Genomic DNA, 21,747 nt, shown 5'->3' with positions numbered 1-21,747 from the left:
GTCTTAGGTCAGTTAGGATCACCACTTTATTTTAAGAATGTGAAATGTCAGAATAATAGTAGAGAGAATTATATATTTCAGCTTTTATTTCTTTCATCACATTCCCAGTGTGTCAGAAGTTTACGTTTCGGGTAGCCTTCCACAAGCTTCCCACAATAAGTTGGGTGAATTATGGCCCATTCCTCCTGACAGAGCTGGTGTAACTGAGTCAGATTTGTAGGCCTCCTTGCTCACACACGCTTTTTCAGTTCTGGCCACACATTTTCTATAGGATTGAGGTCAGGGCTTTGTGATGGCCAATCCAATACCTTGACTTTGTTGTCCTTAAGCCATTTTGACACAACTTTGGAAGTATGCTTGGGGTCATTGTCCATTTGGAAGACCCATTTGCGACCAAGCATTAACTTCCTGACTGATGTCTTGAGATGTTGTTTCAATATATCCACAATTTTCCTGCCTCATGATGCCATCTATTTTGTGAAGTGCACCAGTCCCTCCTGCAGCAAAGCACCCCCACAACATGATGCTGGCACCCCCGTGCTTCACTTTTGGGATGGTGTTCATCGGCTTGCAAGCTTCCCCCCTTTTTCTTCCAAACATAACGATGGTCATTATGGCCAAACAGTTATATTTTTGTTTCATCAGACCAGAGGACATTTCTCCAAAAAGTATAATCTTTGTCCCCATGTGCAGTTGCAACCTGTAGTCTGGCTTTTTATGGCGGTTTTGGAGCAGGGGCTTCTTCCTTGCTGAGCGACCTTTCAGGTTATGTCGATATAGGACTCGTTTTACTGTGGATATAGGTAATTTTGTACCTGTTTCCTCCAGCATCTTCACAAGGTCCTTTGTTGTTCTGGGATTGATTTGAACTTTTCGCACCAAAGTACGTTCATCTCTAGGAGTCAGAACGCGTCTCCTTCCGTAGCTGTATTTATTTTTTTATTTATTTTACCAGGTATGTTGACTGAGAACACATTCTCATTTACTGCAACAACCTGGGGAATAGTTACAGGGGAGAAGAGGGGGATGAATGAGCCAATATGACGGCTGCGTGGTCCCATTGTCAGAGCTTCTAGGAGTACTGGGTGGAGGAGTCAAGCGCAGAGAGCAGGTTAGTTCAGGACGTGGTTTTTTATTCCTGTCGACAGTAACAACGGTCATGCCCAACACAACGGGCGCATGAAAATCCCAGTCCAAACACACAGGACTAAACTGTCCGGAAAATAGCTTCCACTTAAATACCAACACCAAATAACAGAAAACAAGCCCGCACAAAAGCCGGCGGGCCTACTGCCCTTAAATAGCCTACCCACAAAACTAAACTCAAAACAGGTGCACCCAATCAGCCCAAACTAACAGAAACAAAAAGAAGGGAATCGATGGCAGCTAGTAGGCCGGTGACGACGACCGCCGAGCGCCGCCCGAACAGGAAGAGGCACCATCTTCGGCGGGATTCGTGACACCCATGGTGTTTATACTTCCGTACTATTGTTTGTACAGATGAACGTGGTACCTTCAGGCGTTTGGAAATTGCTCCCAAGGATGAACCAGACTTGTGGAGGTCTACAATTATTTTTCAGAGATCTTGGCTGATTTCTTTTGATTTTCTCATGATGTCAAGCAAAGAGGGCACTGCGTTTGAAGGTAGGCCTTGAAATACATCCACAGGAACACCTCCAATTGACTAAAATTATGTCAATTAGCCTATCATAAGCTTCTAAAGCCATGACATAATTTTCTGGAATTTTCCAAGCTGTTTAAAGGCACAGTCAACTTAGTGCATGTACATTTCTGACTCACTGGAATTGTGATACAGTGAAATAATCTGTCTATAAACAATTGCTGGAAAAATGACTTGTGTCATGCACAAAGTAGATGTCCTAACCGACTTGCCAAAACTATAGTTTGTGAACAAGAAATTTGTGGAGTGGTTGAAAAATGAGTTTTAATGACTCCAACCTAAGTTAATGGAAACTTCCGACTTCAACTCTGTCAAATTCTGTCAAATTAGTTTCCAGTTCACAACGAGCCCGGCGGCCCTAACTGTTCCATATACCCTGACTCTGCTTGCACTGAACACAAGAGAAGTGACACAATTTCCCTAGTTAATATTGCCTGCTAACATGAATTTCTTAACTAAATATGCAGGTTTAAAAAAATCAACTTCTGTGCATTGATTTTAAGAAAGGCGTTGATGTTTATAGTTGGATACATTTGTGCAAAGATTGTGCTTTTTTCAGCAATGCACTTTTTTTAATCATCACCTATTTGGCGAAGTTGAAGTAGGCTGTGATTCGATGATAAATTAACAGGCACAACATTGATTATATGCAACGCAGGACAAGCTAGTTAACCTAGTAATATCATTAACCATGTGTAGTTAACTAGTGATTATGTGAAGATTGATTGTTTTTATAAGATAAGTTTAATGATAGCTAGCAACTTACCTTGGCTCTGTGCAACACAAGGTCCTTTTGACGCTGCACTTGTGTAACGAAGTCAGCCTGCCACGCAGTTTCCTCGTGGATTGCAATGTAATCGGCCATAGTCAGCGTCCAAAAAGGCCGATTACTGATTGTTATGAAAACTTGAAATCGGCCCTAATTAATCGGCCATGCTGATTAATCGGTCAACCTCTAGTATGTACGTTCGGTCACTGTGGGGACGACGTCATCAATGCATTTATTGATGAAGCCAGTGACTGATGTGGTGTACTTCTCAAAGCCATCGGAAGAATCCCGGAACATATTCCAGTCTGTGCAAAATAGTCCTGTAGCTTCTGCTTCATCTGACCACTTTCTTAGTGACCGAGTCGCTGGTGCTTCCTGTTTTAGTTTTTGCTTTTAAGCAGGAATCAGGATAGAATTATGGTCAAATTTGCCACATGGAGGGAAAGCTTTGTATCAAATCAAAACAAATGTTATTTGTCTCATACACATGGTTAGCAGATGTTAATGCGAGTGTAGCGAAATGCTTGTGCTTCTAGTTCCGACAATGCAGTAATAACCAACGAGTAATCTAACAATTCCACAACTACTACCTTATACACACAAGTGTAAAGGGATAAAGAATATGTACATAAAGATATATGAATGAGTGATGGTACAGAACGGCATAGGCAAGATGCAGTAGATGGTATAGAGTACAGTATATACATATGAGATGAGTAATGTAGGGTATGTAAACATTATATTAAGTGGCATTGTTTAACGTGGCTAATGATACATTTTTACATACATTTCCATCAATTCCCATTATTAAAGTGGCTGGAGTTGAGTCAGTATGTTGGCAGCAGCCACTAAATGTTAGTGGTGGCTGTTTAACAGTCTGATGGCCTTGAGATAGAAGCTGTTTTTCAGTCTCTCGGTCCCTGCTTTGATGCACCTGTACTGACCTCGCCTTCTGGATGATAGCGGGGTGAACAGGCAGTGGCTTGGGTGGTTGTTGTCCTTGATGATCTTTATGGCCTTCCTGTGACATCGGGTGGTGTAGGTGTCCCGGGGATGCGTTGTGCAGACCTCACTACCCTCTGGAGAGCCTTACGGTTGTGGGCGAAGCAGTTGCCGTACCAGGCGGTGATACAGCCCGACAGAATGCTCTCGATTGTGCATCTGTAGAAGTTTGTGAGTGCTTTTGGTGACAAGCCAAATTTCTTCAGCCTCCTGAGGTTGAAGAGGCGCTGCTGTGCCTTCTTCACAACGCTGTCTGTGTGGGTGGACCAATTCAGTTTGTCCGTGAAGTGTACGCCGAGGAACTTAAAACTTACTACCCTCTCCACTACTGTCCCGTCGATGTGGATAGGGGGGTGCTCCCTCTGCTGTTTCCTGAAGTCCACAATCATCTCCTTTGTTTTGTTGACGTTGAGTGTGAGGTTATTTTCCTGACACCACACTCCGAGGGCCATCACCTCCTCCCTGTAGGCCGTTTCGTCGTTGTTGGTAATCAAGCCTACCACTGCAGTGTCGTCCGCAAACTTGCGTCTATGTGTGGAGTAAAGGGGGTCTAGAGTTTTCCTCTGGTTGTGCATTTAACATGCTGGTAGAAATGAGGTAAAACAGATTTGAGTTTCCCTGCATTAAAGTCTCCAGCCACTAGGAGCCCACCTCTGAGTGTGTTCCTGTTTGCTTATGGCCATAGTTATATTGAACCTTTATATAACTGGGCAATGCCAGCAGCATACCACCCTGCATACCACTGCTGGCTTGCTTCTGAAGCTAAGCAGGGTTGGTCCTGGTCAGTCCCTGGATGGGAGACCAGATGCTGCTGGAAGTGGTGTTGGAGGGCCAGTAGGAGGCACTCTTTCCTCTGGTCTAAAAAATATCCCAATGCCCCAGGGCAGTGATTGGGGACACTGCCCTGTGTAGGGTGCCGTCTTTCGGATGGGACGTTAAACGGGTGTCCTGACTCTCTGAGGTCATTAAAGATCCCATGGCACTTATCGTAAGAGTAGGGGTGTTAACCCCGGTGTCCTGGCTAAATTCCCAATCTGGCCCTCAAACCATCATGGTCACCTAATAATCTCCAGTTTACAATTGGCTCATTCATCCCCCTCCTCTCCCCTGTAACTATTCCCCAGGTCGTTGCTGCAAATGAGAACGTGTTCTCAGTCAACTTACCTGGTAAAATAACGGTAAAATAAAATAAAATAAATAAAAAAGTCAGTTAAGAACAAGTTCTATTTTACAATGACGGCCTGCATCAGACGACGCTGGGCCAATTCTGCGTCGCCCTATGGGACTCCCAACAATAGCTGGTTGTGATATGATGACTCGGTGAAACAGTTTTTAATGTCCCGTTGGTAGGATATATACGTAATCGTACTTCGTCTTTTATCGATTGATTGTACGTTGGCTAATAGGACCGATGGTAAAGGTAGATTACCCTCTTGGCGACGGATCCTTACAAGGCACCCGGACCTTCGTCCCTGATACCTCCGTTTCTTTCTCATGCGAATGACGAGGATGAGGGCCTTGTCCGGCTTCTGAAGTAAATCCTTCATTGAAGATGAAGTATTTCTCCAGTACGGGGTGAGTAATCGCTGTCCTGATATCTAGAAGCTATTTTCAGTCATAAGACACAGTGGCAGAAACATTATGTACAAAATAAGTTACAAATAACGAGAAGAAGCATACACAATCGCACAATTGGTTACGGGATCGTAAAATGGCAGCCATCTCCTTCAGCGCCATTCTTCATATGATCTATTACATCATAAAACACTACTCAACCCATATGATCTATTACATCATAAAACACTACTGAACCCACATGATCTATTACATCATAAAACACTATTCAACCCCTATAATCTATTACATCATAAAACACTACTGAACCCACATGATCTATTACATTATAAAACACTACTCAACCCATATGATCTATTACATTATAAAACACTACTCAACCCATATGATCTATTACATCATAAAACACTTTAACCCATATGATATATTACATCATAAAACACTACTCAACCCATATGATCTATTACATCATAAAACACTTTTCAACCCATATGATCTATTACATCATAAAACACTACTCAACCCATATGATCTATTACATCATAAAACACTACTCAACCTATATGATCTATTACATCATAAAACACTACTCAACCCATATGATCTATTATATCATAAAACACTTTTCAACACATATGATCTATTCCATCATAAAACACTAAACCCATATGATCTATTACATCATAAAACACTTTTCAACCCATATGATCTATTTCATCATAAAACACTTTTCAACCCATATGATCTATTACATCATTAAACACTACTCAACCCATATGATCTATTACATCATAAAACACTTTTCAACACATATGATCTATTACATCATAAAACACTTTTCAACCCATATGATCTATTATATCATAAAACACTACTCAACCCATATGATCTATTACATCATAAAACACTACTGAACCCACATGATCTATTACATCATAAAGCACTACTCAACCCATATGATCTATTACATCATAAAACACTACTCAACCCGTATGATCTATTACATCATAAAACACTACTCAACCCATATGATCTATTACATCATAAAACACTACTCAACCCGTATGATCTATTACATCATAAAACACTACTCAACCCGTATGATCTATTACATCATAAAACACTACTCAACCCGTATGATCTATTACATCATAAAACACTACTCAACCCGTATGATCTATTACATCATAAAACACTACTCAACCCATATGATATATTACGTCATAAAACACTACTCAACTCACATGATCTATTACATCATAAAACACTACTCAACCCACATGATCTATTACATCATAAAACACTACTCAACCCACATGATCTATTACATCATAAAACATTACTCAACCCGTATGATCTATTGCATCATAAAACACTACTCAACCCACGTGATCTATTACATCATAAAACACTACTCAACCCACATGATCTATTACATCATAAAACACTACTCAACCCATATGATCTATTACATCATAAAACACTACTCAACCCATATGATCTATTACATCATAAAACACTACTCAACCCGTATGGTCTATTACATCATAAAACACTACTCAACCCATATGATCTATTACATCATAAAACACTACTCAACCCATATGATCTATTACATCATAAAACACTACTCAACCTATATGATCTATTACATCATAAAACACTACTCAACCCATATGATCTATTACATCATAAAACACTTTTCAACACATATGATCTATTACATCATAAAACACTAAACCCATATGATCTATTACATCATAAAACACTTTTCAACCCATATGATCTATTTCATCATAAAACACTTTTCAACCCATATGATCTATTACATCATTAAACACTACTCAACCCATATGATCTATTACATCATAAAACACTTTTCAACACATATGATCTATTACATCATAAAACACTAAACCCATATGATCTATTACATCATAAAACACTTTTCAACACATATGATCTATTACATCATAAAACACTAAACCCATATGATCTATTACATCATAAAACACTTTTCAACCCATACGATCTAAAACATCATAAAACACTACTCAACCCATATGATCTATTACATCATAAAACACTACTCAACCCACATGATCTATTACATCATAAAACATTACTCAACCCGTATGATCTATTACATCATAAAACACTACTCAACCCACATGATCTATTACATCATAAAACACTACTCAACCCACATGATCTATTACATCATAAAACATTACTCAACCCGTATGATCTATTACATCATAAAACACTACTCAACCCGTATGATCTATTACATCATAAAACACTACTCAACCCACATGATCTATTACATCATAAAACACTTCTCAACCCACATGATCTATTACATCATAAAACACTTCTCAACCCACATGATCTATTACATTTCAACCCATATGATCTATTACATCATAAAACACTTTTCAACCCACATGATCTATTACAGAATAAAAGTCTAATAAAACATATACAAATATGATGTCATAGTGAATTCATGACGTGAATGAACAAGCCTTGTCATACTGTATAATATGGCTATATATAGACTGAACAAAACATAAACGCAACAATTTCAACGATCTACAGTTCATATACGTCAGTCAATGTCAATACATTCATTAGGCCCTGATCTGCGGACTTCACATGACTGGGCATAGGCCCACCCACTGGGGAGCCAGGCCCAGCCAATCAGAATTAGTTTTCCCCCTCAAAATGGCTTTATTACAGATAGACGTTCTACTCGGTTCCATCAGCTGTCCAGGTGGCTGGTCTCAGTCTCCCGCAGGTGAAGAAGCCGGATGTGGAGGTCCTGGGTGGGTGTGGTTACGCATGGTCCAGGTGGCTGGTCTCAGTCTCTCGCAGGTGAAGAAGCCGGATGTGAAGGTCCTGGGTGGGTGTGGTTACGCATGGTCCAGGTGGCTGGTCTCAGTCTCCCGCAGGTGAAGAAGCCGGATGTGGAGGTCCTGGGCGGGCGTGGTTACACGTGATCTGCATTTGTGAAGCCGGTTGGACGTACTGCCAAATTCTCTAAAATGACGTTGGAGGCGGCTTATGGTAGAGGAATTTACAGTACCAGTCAAAAGTTTGGACACGCCTACTCATTCCAGGGTTTTTCTTTATTTTTACTATGTTCTACATTGTAGAATAATAGTGAAGACATCAACTATGAAATAACACGTATGGAATCATGTAGTAAACAAAAAAGTGTTCGACAAAACAATATGTTTTATATTTGAGATTCTTCAAATTAGCCACCCTTTGCTTCGATGACAGCTTTGCACACTCTTGGAATTCTCTCAACCAGCTTGATGAGGTAGGCTCGTAGAATGCATTTTAATTAACAGGTGTGCCTTCTTAAAAGTTCATTTGTGGAATTTATTTGATTCTAAATGCATTTGTGCCAATCATTTGTGTTGTGACAAGGTAGGGGTGGTATACAGAAGATAGCCCTATTTGGTAAAAGACCAAGTCCATATTATGACAAGAACAGCTCAATTAAGCAAAGAGAAAAGACAGTCCATCATTACTTGAGGGTCAGTCAATCCGGAAAAGTTCAAGAACTTTTTTAAATGTTTCTTCAAGTACAGTCGCAAAAGAGCTATGATGAAACTGGCTCTCATGAGGACCACCACAGGAAAGGAAGACCCAGAGTTACCTCTGCTGCAAAGGAAAAGTTAATTAGTTACCTCTGCTGCAGAGGATAAGTTCATTAGTTACCTCTGCTGCAGAGGATAAGTTCATTAGTTACCTCTGCTGCAGAGGAAAAGTTCATTAGTTACCTCTGCTGCAGAGGAAAAGTTCATTAGTTACCTCTGCTGCAGAGGATAAGTTCATTAGTTACCTCTGCTGCAGAGGATAAGTTCATTAGTTACCTCTGCTGCAGAGGATAAGTTCATTAGTTACCTCTGCTGCAGAGGATAAGTTCATTAGTTACCTCTGCTGCAGAGGATAAGTTCATTAGTTACCTCTGCTGCAGAGGATAAGTTCATTAGTTACCTCTGCTGCAGAGGATAAGTTCATTAGTTACCTCTGCTGCAGAGGATAAGTTCATTAGTTACCTCTGCTGCAAAGGATAAGTTCATTAGTTACCTCTGCTGCAGAGGATAAGTTCATTAGTTACCAGCCTCAGAAATTGCAGCCCAAATAACTGCTTCACAGAGTTCAAGTAAGAGACACATCTCAACATCAACTGTTCAGAGGAGACTGTGTGAATCAGGCCTTCATTGTCAAATTGCTGCAAAGAAACAACTACTAAAGGACACCAATAAGAAGAAGAGACTTGCTTGGGCCAAGAAACACAAGCAATGGACATTAGATCTGTCTTTTGGTCTGATGAGTCCAAATTTAAGATTTTCGGGTCCAACCGGCGTGTCTTTGTGAGACACAGAGTAGGTGAACGGATGATCTCCACATGTGTGGTTCCCACCGTGAAGCATGGAGAAGGTGGAGTGGGGGTACTTTGTTGGTGACACCGTCTGTGATTTATTTAGAATTCAAGGCACACTTAACCAGCATGGCTACCACAGCATTCTGCAGTGATACACCATCCCATCTGGTTTGGGCTTAGTGGGCCTATCATTTGTTTTTCAACAAGACAATGACCCAACACACCTCCAGGCTGTGTAAGGGCTATTTGACCAAGAAGGAGAGTGATGGAGTGCTGCATAAGATGACCTGGCCTCCACAATCACCCGATGCTCAGCATATGTGGGAACTCCTACAAGACTGTTGGAAAAGCATTCCAGGTGAAGCTGGTTGAGAGAATGCCAAGCTGTCATCAAGGCAAAGGGTGGCTACTTTGAAGAATCTAATATATATTTAGATTTGTTTAATACTTTTTTTGGTTACAACATGATTCCATATGTGTTTTTCATAGTATTGATGTCTTCACTATTATTCCACAATGTAGAAAATAGTAAAAATGAAGAAAAACCCTTGAATGAGTAGGTGATTCCTAACTTTTGACTGGTACTGTACATTAAATTCCCTGGCAACAGCTCCAGTGGACATTCCTGCAGTCAGCCAATTGCCCGCTCCCTCTGAGACATCTGTGGCATCCTGTTGTGTGACAAAACTGCACATTTTAGAGTGGCCTTTTATTGTCCCCGGCACAAGGTGCACCTGTGTAATGATAATGCTGTTTAATCAGCTTCTTGATATGCCACACCTGTCAGGTGGATGGATTATTTTGGCAAAGGAGAAATGTTCACTAACAGGGATGCAAAATTTGTGCCCAATTCAAGAGAAATAAGCATTTTGTACGTATGGGGGGAAATTCTGCTATCTTTTTTTTCAGCTCATGAAACATGGGACCAACACTTTACATGTTGCGTTTATATTTTTGTTCAGTATAGTTGCTATCAGTTTTAGAAACATATGATGTCATAGGTTATTCATCACATGAGAATGAACAAGCCTTTTCAAACTCTATGATATGGCTGTGTATAGACTTACTATATATAGTAACTATCAGTTTTAGGAACATCTACCCCAAATATTTCACTTTATTTTTTACTTTACCCAAAATATGACATCAACGATAGTCAACATGTTGAAAATCTGTGAAGGTCTAAATAAGAAATTGGTCCATTTAAACAGCATGTGTCGAACCCTTTCAACAACGGGGAGATGTTACTGATGTGCTTTGTGTCTTCGACGTAAAAACTAGTTTTGGACTTCCACACACAATTTCTTATTTACTTATTTTTCGTTTTAAGGGAGTGTGTAGGTCGCATTCTGTATCATACAGCTATGAAAGTTATATATTTAGAACCACCTGCTCAATTGGAATCCAGCGACGTCTGTGTCTTCAGTGTCCAAGAACGGTTTAGTTTTTTGTGTTCTGACTTGTAAAACAGAATGAATAAAATAAGTAATGTAAACATATTATTAGTAATTACCAGTAAGCTCTACAACATTTGTTTTAAAATCACACCAAGACTGTTAAAACTGGCATCAGGTTATTGAGGGATCTGATTAGGATTTACCCTCGTAGCAAGGCCGTTTTATCATGTGGAGGTTTCATTCAGGTCTCTATTTAAATTAACACTCTGTCTTTAGCAGGAGAAAGACCAGACTCAGAAGAACCAGAGCCAGGGACGTCCAAACCAGCAAGAAGACACCAGTGTTCCCACTGTGGAAAGAGTTTTAACCAGAAAGGACACCTGAACCAACATGAGAGAATACACACAGGGGAGAAGCCTTACCACTGCTCCCAGTGTGGAAAGGGTTTTAACCAAAAAAGCTACCTGAAAAAACACGAGAGAATACACATAGAGGAGAAGCCTTACCACTGCTCCCAGTGTGGAAAGAGTTTTACCCACTTGTGTAATCTGAAAACACATGAGAGAATACACACGGGAGAAAAGCTGTACTGCTGCTCCCAGTGTGGAAGGAGTTTTACCCACTTACGTAACCTGAAAACACATGAGAGAATACACACAGGGCAGAAGCCTTACCATTGCTCCAAGTGTGGAAAGAATTTTACTGACTTAAATAACCTGAAAACACATGAACAATTACACACAGGGGAGAAGCCTTACTGCTGCTCCCAGTGTGGAAAACGTTTTAACCAGAAAAGCTACCTGAAAAAACACGAGAGAATACACACAGGAGAAAAGCCTTACCACTGCTCCCAGTGTGGGAAGGGTTGTAACCAGTTAGGTGACCTGAAACGACATGAGAAAATACACACAGGAGAAAAGCTGTACTATTGCTCCCAGTGTGGAAAGGGCTGTAACCACTTAGGTGACCTGAAACGACATGAGAGAATACACACAGGAGAAAATCTGTACTATTGCTCCCAGTGTGGAAAGGGTTGTAACCACTTAGGTGACCTGAAATGACATGAGAGAATACACACAGGAGAAAAGCTGTACCACTGCTCCCAGTGTGGAAAGAGTTTTACCCACTTACGTAACCTGAAAACACATGAGATAATACATACAGGGGAGAAGCCTTACCACTGCTCCCAGTGTGGAAAGAGTTTTATCCACTTATGTAATCTGAAAACACACAAGCAATTACACACAGGGGAGAAGCCTTACCACTGCTCCCAGTGTGGAAAGAGTTTTAATCAGAAAAGCTACCTTAAAAAACATGAGAGATCACACACAGGAGACAAGCCTTACCACTGCTCCCAGTGTGGTAAGGGTTGTAACCAGTTAGGGGACCTGAAACAACATGAGAGAGTACACACAGGAGAAAAGCTGTACCACTGCTCCCAGTGTGGAAAGGATTTTACCCAGTTAGGGGTCCTGAAACGGCATGAGAGAATACACACAGGAGAGAAGCCTTACCACTGCTCCCAGTGTGGAAAGGGTTTTACCCAGTTAGGGGACCTGAATCGGCATGAGAGAATACACACAGGAGAAAAGCTGTACCACTGCTCCCAGTGTGGAAAGAGTTTTACCCAGTTTTTGAACTTGAAAACACATGAGAGAATACACACACAGGGGAGAAGCCTTACCACTCCTCCCAGTGTGGAAATCGTTTTAATCAGTTAGGTAACATGAGAACACATGAGAATAAACACACAGTAGATAAGGATGTAGGCTACTGAACAGTAGGAAACAGGACAGATTTTAGGCTGCTGAACAGTAGGACATAGGAGAGGTGCAAGCCCTATACGTGGTGGGAGGCTGCAGAGACTCGGGAAATTCGTGTTAGGTATTGACTTTACAGTGTTTTCCTTACTGCATGTATTTTTATGTAAATAAACTGTTATCTCAGAATGATGTTGGGGATAATTAAGTACTGGTGCTATAATGTCTGGCGCCGCCTCCACTAGCCAATAGGGATGTGTGTCATAGTATCATAGGATATCATAGGGTATCATAGTATCATAGGGCTGTCTATCATAGTATCATAGGATATCATAGGGATGGGTATCATAGGATATCATAGGGATGGGTATCATAGGATATCATAGGGCTGTGTATCATAGTATCATAGGATATCATAGGGATGGGTATCATAGGATATCATAGGGATGGGTATCATAGGGAATCATAGGGAATAATAGGGATGTGTATCATAGTATCACAGGGTATCATAGGGATGTGTATCATAGGGGATCGTAAGGATATCATAGGGATGGGTATAATAGGATATCATAGGGAATAATAGGGATGTGTATCATAGGGATGGGTATCATAGGATATCATAGGGAATAATAGGGCTGTGTATCATAGTAGTGTGCTGAATAACTGATGAATAAGTAGTGGTCCTATAATGTAAACTCCAACAGGAAATAAATTCTAATGTATAACTTCAAGATAATTTTCACTCTGGTTTCAATTACATTTTCATCCAAACTAACAAGCAAATACTTTATGCATTTATTGTTACAAATCAACTTGCAAGGTTCCACAGATCAAAAGGGCAAAGCCTTGCAGATTGATGGCTGGGGTCCATCTGATGATAAGAGTCTGGGAAGATCAAAGCCTTGCAGATTGATGGCTGGGGTCCGTCTGATGATAAGAGTCTGGGAAGATCAAAGCCTTGCAGATTGATGGCTGGGGTCCGTCTGATGATAAGAGTCTGGGAAGATCAAAGCCTTGCAGATTGATGGCTGGGGTCCATCCGATGATAAGAGTCTGGGAAGATCCAATAGCCGTATTTGCCAAATTTGTTAGAAGTAGTGTAAGATAGTAGTTAATAGTGTAAGAATTTGAGTTGTGTAATTTTGCCAAATCAAAATGTATTGGGGGTATGTGAGACAATGAAGATGTACCATAGTTGTTTATTATATTGTGATTGTCTTGTATATACATATATATATTAGGGTTTGATTGTTTATATATTAAGGGTATGTTGTTTATTATATTGTGATTGTCTTGTGTGTGTATATATATATACATATATATATATATATTAGGGATTGATTGTTTATATATTAAGGGTATGTTGTTTGTTATATTGTGATTGTCTTGTATATATATATATATATTAGGGTTTGATTGTTTATATATTAAGGGTATGTTGTTTATTATGTTGTGATTGTCTTGTGTTTATATATATATATATATATTAGGGTTTGATTGTTTATATATTAAGGGTATGTGAGACAAGGAAGACGTACCATAGTTGTTAATTAGGAAAGGAAATTGTATTAATTATCGGATGTTGTGAAACAAACAACAATTGTGTCTGTCATTGTCTGTTGTCATTACAATCGCCGCCTAACCTTGTTGTATTTCCCCTTCCCCTTTTGAAAAGGACCACCATGTAAATATCTGTTAAGCATTATTGTGTTATCCTTCATGATTTTCTTAAACTGTATGTGGAGGCGTCACCAGCTGGAGCGCCTTTATTGTATGTATTTTACAAACTGTCAATTAAATTCAATCAATATACATGTTCATATTAAGCTTATACTTCTGTGTACAGGAAAGTATTATTTGTAAGATGGAAGAGAAAATATATCAGCTTATTGTTAAATTATTATGACGTAAAGTGTTTCCAAACTTGTTTCCAAACTGCGTTACCCACTCCAGCCAGCAGATGGCGATATGCGTCTTTCAGCTGACTCTTCTTGCGTGACGTGTAATCTAGTGGACTGGACCCTTCTTCAGGAACAACAACACGGCTACTCTTTCAACCACCTCGGTAGCTTGCTAGCCAACATAAAACTGAAAGATTGACGCTTTAGACCATGTTAATGTACATGAGCTAATCTCAGTGTTTTAAACACAATTCTTTTGACGTTTCTACTGGTTAACTTTAAGCTAATTTGGTTGTTTAATTTGCAAAGTTGTTAAACATTGATACTGAGCCTAGCGTTAGGCTAGTCGCTAATTCTAACATCCCAGACTATGAGCTCACTAAACTACTCATCCCCTGTTAAAGAAGAGGTCTGCTGTATGCAGAAAGAAGCTCTGAGGCTGAACATTGTCGTGAAAGAAGAAGAGGATGTTATAGAGGAAACAGAGGAAGAACCTTTCAGAGAGGAAGAGGATGCTATCTCAGTAGAGGTGAAGGAGGAAGACGTCTTGGGAGTGAAAGAGGAGGAGATAGAATATCAGATTAACACCAGTGAGTACTGTCTTAAACAGGGACACAAACTATGCCGTTGTTGAAATAATGTGGGGTTTTAAAGGGGCATTATACTGAAGTTCTACACTTGAATATGTTGTTCAGTACTGTAGGAATTGTTAAAGGGGCCATCTGCCTTTGTTAGTTTTAATCTGCCATTGGTACATATATTTTGGGGACTTTTAAATTAGATTTATTAAATTATCCATGTGGTCTACATTAAAGTGCATCTCATCTAGTATAACAGGCTTTTAAAATGCAATGTTGGAGCATAATTTATACTTAAAATATCAAAGGGATGCAAAAGGCACCCATTCAGTGGAACGACCCTTTAACATTTGCATTTTAGGCCCTGTTTAGAGAGATTAATGCCTCTTGTAAGACCCTATGATTATAATAGACGGTCGTAAGTTTACCATCTGTTTGATGTTCTCATTCACACAGGAGAGAGACATGACTATTGTGGATCCTCTGGGGAGCCTCAACAACATCCTGATGCTGACGAGTCAGAGAAGAGTCTCTCCAGATCAGAACACCAGATGGTACAGCTTGGTCTGGTGTAGCATACAGCTTGCTCTATCTGGGTCTGGGCTGGGTTTCTGTAAAGCACTTCATGACAGCGGTGACATAAGCATCCATAATGATATGTGTCTGTGTCCCCTCTTTATGGTTACCAGGACAACGCTAGCCCTTCCTACCTCCCGGAGTCCCCGTTTTGTGCCTCTCCCGGTAGCACCTTACTGCTGGGTATGAAGAGGTTGTCTGTGCTGCTGGTGGACTGCAGGAAAACAACAGGGCTGAGTGGAACTGTGAGAGGAGGAGAAGAGAAGAAAGGATCAGATTTGACTCATCAAAGTAAGTGCTGTAGTTTAGTTCGAACAAATACAATAGATCTGCCCACTGGTATCTGTTACCAGGACAACCAGCAGAGTTCAGTTAGTTGACAGGAAGATAGACTGGTGGATATGGATGTTATGAATATCATAACACTGAAAAAGGATTCTGCCAATGAAAAGAGAGAAACCAATAGACCATATAAAACCTTGATGAAAGTTAGCTTTGGAGAGAAAGTTTCAAGATGATCTGATGTAAGGTGCATGTTTTACAAAACCTTTTCCTAAAAACATAGATGTTACATTGTCTGTCCCAGTCAACCCCCCCTTTCTTTACAAGACTCTAGAACACACAAACTAAACTCCAGACACTTAAATGTGGTCTGTATTGCTTCATTAATATCTGATCTACACAACTTGTTAAACAGGCCAATATATATTTTAAAACAAGCTCCTTTTTTTGTCTTGACCTCCGTCTCTGTAATGGACAAAGTTCATTTAATTTCATACTTTAACAGGTCAAATAAAGCCTGAACTCCAACATATAGACCTTACAGAAGATGGTTTCAGTTGGAAATGACTAACTTTATTAATAAAATGTGTAACTGATGCTAACAGTTGAAATTCCTCCACTGTCCCTGTCCCCATACCAGGCTCAAACCAGTGATCCTCTGCTTCTCAACACACGTGACCGCTCTCCTTGAGAATAAACTATATTCAGAGTTCTAGAGCCACACACTCACTATAGCACAATAATTACTATAGCACAGTGTATTTAACAGATGGTGAGATCAGAAACAAATCAGCCCCTTTGTTGCTCTGTTTCAGAGCTACTCTGCCTTCTGACGAAGGAAAACCTTTTCAACTATAAATGTATATTTGGCTGCCATTTAGGCTGCAACAACTATACAGTGCAACACCCCCTGATCTGTTGTTTTATGAAGGGTCACCTACGCCCAGTACCCAAACAGCTAGTCCCATCCTGGGATTTTTATGTTTTGCTTGAGACCATTTCTGCTGTTGGAGCCGCTGGAAAGAATAGAAATTAGATTTATCTTGTTTAAAACTGCTTTACATTAGCCATTACATCCGTATAATGAGTTACACCCCCATACCTTCATGAGGTTCTATAGTAGCAAGGACCTGACACCTCCGGAGGGCTTGATGGCTCAATCCACCAGAGGTATGGCTACAACATAGGCATTGTTCAAAGGCATCTCTGTTCAAGAGATCTGTAATGCAGCATGTTGTGGTGATGTACCTTCATGAGGTTCTACTGACTGGACATCACTACACATACGGTGAGTAGAGTGGGGACCTCTGAGGGATGATCCTGTCTAGACTTGGCATCAGAGAGGGTATGAGCTCTGTGGTAGTTGACTATATCCCCAAAGTGAGAGACTAACGAGTCACTGAAATAGAACTGAAGGTTCCCTTACGGAACCCTGATTCTATGATATTCACCAGATTACCTAACAGAACCCTGATTCTATGATATTCACCAGGTTACCTAACAGAACCCTGATTCTATGATATTCACCAGGTTACCTAACAGAACCCTGATTCTATGATATTCACCAGGTTACCTAACAGAACCCTGATTCTATGATATTCACCAGGTTACCTAACAGAACCCTGATTCTATGATATTCACCAGGTTACCTAACAGAACCCTGATTCTATGATATTCACCAGGTTACCTAACAGAACCCTGATTCTATGATATTCACCAGGTTACCTAACAGAACCCTGATTCTATGATATTCACCAGGTTACCTAACAGAACCCTGATTCTATGATATTCACCAGGTTACCTAACAGAACCCTGATTCTATGATATTCACCAGGTTACCTAACAGAACCCTGATTCTATGATATTCACCAGGTTACCTAACAGAACCCTGATTCTATGATATTCACCAGGTTACCTAACAGAACCCTGATTCTATGATATTCACCAGGTTACCTAACAGAACCCTGATTCTATGATATTCACCAGGTTACCTAACAGAACCCTGATTCTATGATATTCACCAGGTTACCTAACAGAACCCTGATTCTATGATATTCACCAGGTTACCTTTCACACATGGAAGACGGGAGCGACTATGTCCCTGATATAGGAAGTGGTCTGCTATTGGCCGTTGCTATCGGAGAGTACAGTGCCTCCTGAAAGTATTCAGACCCCTTGACTTTTTCCACATTTTGTTACATTACAGCCTTTTTCTAAAAACACAATACCAAACATTTTTGTTTGATAATTTTGCTAATTTACCAAAATATACAAAACTGAAATATTACATTTACTTAAGTATTCAGACCCTATACTCAGAACTCTGTTCAAGCAGCAGGTTCTGCTCTGGAGCAGTTTTTCATCAAAGATCTCTCTTAAATGAGGACTGTAGCATCTAATGATGAAACATTATGGAGTCTTAAAGGAGGACTGTAGCATCTAATGATGAAACATTATGGAGTCTTAAAGGAGGACTGGGATGGGAAAGGAAAGGGGATATCTAGTCAGTCACAACTGAATCCATTCACCCTAAATGTGTCTTCCGCATTGAACCCAACCCCTCTGAATCGGGGCTGCCTTAATCGACGTCCACGTTATCGGCGCCCAGAGAGCAGTTGTTGGGGGTTAACTGCCTTGCTCAAGGGTAGAACGGCAGCTTTTTTCTACCTTGGGGGGCGTGCGGATTCGAACCAGCGACTTCTCAGTTAATTGCCCAACATTCTTAATCTCTAGTCTACAAATGTCACAAATGTTCCAACTTCAATTCATTATTTCTTAATGATGCTTTAAAACCTCTCTAGGGGGTGTGGGACGCTATCGTCCCACCTGGCCAACATCCAGTGAAATTACAGAGCGCCAAATTCAAATACTCATTATAAAAATTAATGAAACATACAAGTGTTATACATCGGTTTAAAGATTAAGTTCTTGTTCATCCAACCACGGTGTCACATTTCAAAAAAGACTTTACAGCGAAAGCAAACCATGCGATTATCTGAGAACAGCGCCCAGCAGACAAATCATAACAAACAGTAACTGGCCATGTAGACGAGTAACATAAGTCAGAAATAGCGATAAAATTAATCACTTACCTTTGATGATCTTCATATGATTACACTCACAAAACTCCCAGTTACCCAATAAATGTTTGTTTTGTTCGATCAAGTCCCTCTTCATATCCAAAAACCTGTTTTGTTAGTGCGTTTTGTTCAGTAAAACACTGTCTCAAACAACATCCGGTGAAATTTCAGAGCTTGAAACTCAACAAAACAGAAATTCTCATAATAAACATACATGAAAGACACAAATGTTATACACCAGCTTAATCTTGAGCCTAGGGGGGCGCCATTTCGACTTTGTAAAAATTTGTTCCCAAATTAAACTGCCTCGTACTCAATTCTTGCTCGTACAATATGCATATTATTATTACTATTGGATAGAAAACACTCTCTAGTTTCTAAAACCGTTTGAATTATTTCTCTGAGTGAAACAGAACTCATTCTGCAGCACATTTCCTGTCAGGGAGTGAGATTTCAGAAATCGAGGTCCCTGTTCTGAGGTCAGTTTATAAGTCCCCATGTAAGCCATCGGGCTACATGCACTGCATACGCCTTCCTCTAGATGTCAGTAAGCGGGGAGAATTTGAATGGAGTCGATTGCACAATCTGGGGCCCTATATAAGACCGTGGAACGGAAGTACCGTTCTTTTCAACGGTGCGCCTGGCGCATCAGGGACATCACTATGGCCTGCTGCAAAGCTTTCGTTTTAGCAGTTCTGTATCTCCGGTCATGTTTTTATTCGTTATAGTTGTTAAAGACATCATAAGGTAGTTAATTTAAACCGACTTATAGCAGTTTATATCAGTTTATTGCGATTTTCTGGGATTTCTTTGTCATGCGCTTTCACGAGTTGGACACCTCTCCAGTGGGTGGCTATCGTTAGCTGCTATTTCGACAGGAGAAGAGGACATATTTCAACCAAAAGACGATTGTTCTGGAGAAAGGACACCTTGCCCAAGATTCTGATGGAAGCTCAGCAAATAGTAAGTAGTATTTATGCTGTTAATTCTTATTTATGTTGGCAAATGTCAAATAATAATTCTGCCATGAATTTCAGTGCGGTCTCGCTTTAGCGCACGCTGTATTGCGCAGTAACGTTAATTTTAAAAATATAACACAGCGATTGCATTAAGAACTAATTTATCTTTCATTTGCTGTCCAATCTGTATTTTTTTGTCAAGTTTATGAATAGTTTTCGATTAGATTAGGTGCCTCTCCAAGAGGGCGCCGGACAGATTGCTTGAAGTTTCGTCCACTAATCACATTGTATAACCACGATTTGTGCCGCTAAATATGCACATTTTCGAACAAACTCTATATGGATTGTGTTTTACAGCGAAACAGAATATAGCGTTATATTAGCTTACCACAATAGCCAGAAACACTTGGGCGCCGACGACTAGTTCACATCTACGACAGATATATGAAATAGCATCATAAAATGTTTCTTACTTTTGCTGATCTTCCATCAGAATGTTGGACAAGGTGTCCTTTGTCCAGAACAATCGTTGTTTGGATTTAGAACGGCAACTTTCCCTCTTGATTTAGCGAGCACACTAGCCAAGTGGCACGGATCTCTCCATCGTCAACAAAGTCAGAGAACGGAACACGGCAAAACTCCCGAAAAAATTTCAATAATCTGATTAAACTATATTGAAAAAACATACTTTACGATGATATGGTCACATGTATCAAATAAAATCAAAGCCGGAGATAGTAGTCGCCTATAACGGCAGCTAAACAGAAGGCAATCCCACTGTCCACCTTCGCGCTCTTCAGAGTACCGAAAATGAGGGACACGTCATACAAAGAGCTTGTATTCCACTTCAGACCAAGGTAAACACTAAATTTCTTCTCTCACAGCCTCTTGACATCCAGGGGAAGGTCTATGAAGTGCACGTATACTCTTACGTATCATGCCCATTTATAGGCAGGAAGAAGAACAGAGCCTCGATTTCAGACTTTCCACTTCCTGGTCAGGAAGTTTGTGCCAAATGAGTTCTGTTTGACTCACAGATATAATTCAAACGGTTTTAGAAACTAGAGATTGTTTTCTATCCAATAGTAATAATAATATGCATATTGTACGAGCAAGAATTGAGTACGAGGCCGTTTGAAATTGGCATCTTTTATCTGGCTACTCAATACTCCCCCTGCAGCCCAAACAGGTTAAAGGAGGACTGTAGCATCTAATGATGAAACATTATGGAGTCTTAAAGGAGGACTGTAGCATCTAATGATGAAACATTATGGAGTCTTAAAGGAGGACTGTAGCATCTAATGATGAAACATTATGGAGTCTTAAAGGAGGACTGTAGCATCTAATGATGAAACATTATGGAGTCTTAAAGGAGGACTGTAGCATCTAATGATGAAACATTATGGAGTCTTGAAGGAGGACTGTAGCATCTAATGATGAAACATTATGGAGTCTTAAAACTTCTTATGGCTAGTGGAACCCCTCGAAAAACATTCCGCTGAAAAGGCAGAGCGCTAACTTCAAAAATATTTTTTTGAAATATGTAACTTTGATGCATTCACAAGTGCAATACACCAAATTAAAGCTTAACTTCTTGTTAATCTACCCATCGTGTCCGATTTCAAAAATAGCTTTACAGCGAAAGCACACCATATAATTATGTTAGGTCAGAGCCTAGTCACAAAAACACACACAGCGATTTTCCAGCCAAAGAAAGGAGTCACAAAAAGCAGAAATATAGATTAAATTAAATTTATCACTAACCTTTGATGATCTTCATAAAAT

The 21,747-nt window shown here is 40.0% G+C and overlaps 1 pseudogene; it reads left to right on the top strand.

Moving 5' to 3' along the window:
* LOC120035678 overlaps positions 1 to 21,747 on the top strand; it is a 154,540-nt pseudogene that overhangs the window by 127,983 nt on the left and 4,810 nt on the right.

This window comes from Salvelinus namaycush, unplaced genomic scaffold (genome assembly GCF_016432855.1).
Source record: "Salvelinus namaycush isolate Seneca unplaced genomic scaffold, SaNama_1.0 Scaffold109, whole genome shotgun sequence".
Classification (NCBI taxonomy): domain Eukaryota; kingdom Metazoa; phylum Chordata; class Actinopteri; order Salmoniformes; family Salmonidae; genus Salvelinus; species Salvelinus namaycush.
The sequence above is the reverse complement of the archived record's forward strand: the minus strand, read 5'-3'. Positions and strand labels throughout refer to the sequence as shown.